Below are 2811 nucleotides of genomic sequence, written 5' to 3'. Positions count from 1 at the left end.
ACTGTTGGACATACTGGAAAAGGACACTAGGAATTTTAATGTGCAAAGAAAACATGGGAATATAATCTATTGCCAATTAGGTATTTCATTTTTTTTACTAGTAAAGATTAATGTATCTGAGAAGATAAATGGGAATCTATTATCATTTAAAATAAATCAAAGAACTGCAGATGTTGAAGATCTGAAATAAATATAGGAATTACTGGAGAAACTCAACAGGTCTGACAGCATATGCAGATAGAAAGCAGTTAATTTTTGAAGTCCAGTGAGGAAGGGACTGAAACATTAGCTCTGCTTTCTCTCCACAAATGCTGTCAGACCTGCTGAGTTCCTCCAGCAATTGCAATTTCTGTTATAATCTAGGATTGCCTGAGACCTAATAGAACAAGAACAAGTGATGGATATACTAATGATAGGGAGAGGCTGAATAGGCTGAGGCTATTTTCCCTGGAGTGTTGGAGGCTGAGGGGTGTCCTTATAGAGGCTTATAAAATCATGAGGGGCATGGATAGGGTAAATAGACAAGGTCCATTCCCTGGGGTGGGGGAGTCCAGATCTAGAGGGCATAGACTTAGGGTGAGAGGGAAAAGGTATAAAAGAGACCTAAGGGGCAACTTTTTCACACAGAGGGTGGTACGTGTATGGAATGAGCTGCCAGAGGATGTGGTGGAGGCTGGTACAATTACAGCATTTAAAAGGCACCTGGATGGGTATATGAATAGGAAGGCTTTAGAGGGATATGGGCCGGGTGCTGGCAAATAGAACTAGATTAATTTAGGATACCTGGTTGGCATAGACAAGTTGGATCAAAGGGTCTGTTTCCATGTTGTACATCTCTATGACTCTAATTTGATCATATAAATGTAGTGAGCTAGTAATCACTGGGGTGTGGGTGTTACGGAATGTAGCTAAGTCAAATGAAGTTCTCTTATAAAAGTGTGGACTTGAATTCTTTTTAATTACAGTTGCTTTTGGAATATGACGCTGTCTCCCTCTGTTGTGAGAATGGGGGAGGATCCTATCTTCTGAGAATGAGAGCGGATTCAGCCTTCCTCGGGTGTGTGGGAATGGGAGAGCTTTTTTCTCTCAGTCTCAGTAACATTGGGGAATGCTCTTGCCTGCTTTGTGATGTGAGTAACCCGGAGACTAATCTGACCTCTTGTATGTTGTATGTTACTGATTCTTCCGATGCCGATTCTCTCCTTCGCCTCTGCGATTTTGTGCACTTGTGACTTTCAGAAGTTAGTTTTTACAGGGAGGGGTGGGGAATGAGAAGCGGCCTGCGGTGTGACTGTTGCTGATATATAGTTAGGAGTTATTGGAAGTTCACATTATTCCTTTCCGTCCATACTCTTTACCGCATTCCTGGCTTGCCTCCGGGTTTCTGGCCGTTCATGAAGCGCAGAGTCAATGCTGCTCGGTCTCATTTCGGTGCAGCATGACTCTGCTCTCTGTTGGACCGAATTGCTATCGCGTTTGCTAATGCCTCATCCGCGGGGTTTGATTGATTGCTGGGGTTCAGTGCCTTTGAGTTGCCAGGATTCCACACGGGGAGAATCTCAGAAACTATCTCGAGGAAATATTGCTGGATTAAATCATTTCCGGACGGGAAAGAAATTATGTATGGAGTACTTTCAGGCTCAGAGTTCCAGATCAATGTGACAGATGGGGCACGAATGCACGAATGAGCTTCCCTTGCGGCTAGGAAACAGGACAGTGCTGTGTGTGTATACAGGACAGTGCTGTGTGTGTGTACAGGACTGTGTTGTGTGTGTGTACAGGACTGTGTTGTGTGTGTGTACAGGACAGTGCTGTGTGTGTATACAGGACAGTGCTGTGTGTGTGTACAGGACTGTGTTGTGTGTGTGCACAGGACAGTGCTGTGTGTGTGTACAGGACAGTGCTGTGTGTGTGCACAGGACAGTGCTGTGTGTGTATACAGGACAGTGCTGCATGTGTGTGTGCACAGGACAGTGCTGTGTGTGTGTACAGGACTGTGTTGTGTATTTGTACAGGACAGTGCTGTGTGCGTGTGCACAGGACAGTGCTGTGTGTGTATACAGGACAGTGCTGTGTGTGTGTACAGGACTGTGTTGTGTGTGTGTACAGGACTGTGTTGTGTGTGTGCACAGGACAGTGCTGTGTGTGTGTACAGGACAGTGCTGTATGTGTGTGTGCACAGGACAGTGCTGTGTGTGAAAACAGGACAGTGCTGTGTGTGTGCACAGGACTGTGCTGTGTGTGTGTGCACAGGACAGTGCTGTGTGTGTGCGCAGGACAGTGCTGTGTGTGTGTACAGGACAGTGCTGTGTGTGTGTATAGGACTGTGTTGTGTGTGTGTATACAGGACAATGCTGTGTGTGTGCACAGGACAGTGTTGTGTGTGTACAGGACAGTACTGTGTGTGTGCACAAGACAGTGTTGTGTGTGTGCACAGGACAGTGCTGTGTGTGTGTGCACAGGACAGTGCTGTGTGTGTGTACAGGACTGTGTTGTGTGTGTGTGCACAGGACAGTGCTGTGTGTGTACAGGACAGTGCCGTGTGTGTGTGCACAGGACTGTGCTGTGTGTGTACAGGACAGTGCTGTGTGTGTGCACAGGAGTGTTGTGTGTGTACAGGACAGTGTTTTGTGTGCGTGTGTACAGGACAGTGTTGTGTGTGTGCACAGGACAGTGCTGTGTGGGTGCACAGGACAGTGTTTTGTGTGTGTGTGTACAGGACAGTGCTGAGTGTGTGCAGGACAGTGCTGTGTGTGTACAGGACAGTGCTGTGTGTGTACAGGACAGTGCTGTGTGTGTGTGTACAGGACA

Source organism: Chiloscyllium plagiosum, chromosome 32 (genome assembly GCF_004010195.1).
Source record: "Chiloscyllium plagiosum isolate BGI_BamShark_2017 chromosome 32, ASM401019v2, whole genome shotgun sequence".
Taxonomy (NCBI): Eukaryota; Metazoa; Chordata; class Chondrichthyes; order Orectolobiformes; family Hemiscylliidae; genus Chiloscyllium; species Chiloscyllium plagiosum.
The sequence above is the reverse complement of the archived record's forward strand: the minus strand, read 5'-3'. Positions refer to the sequence as shown.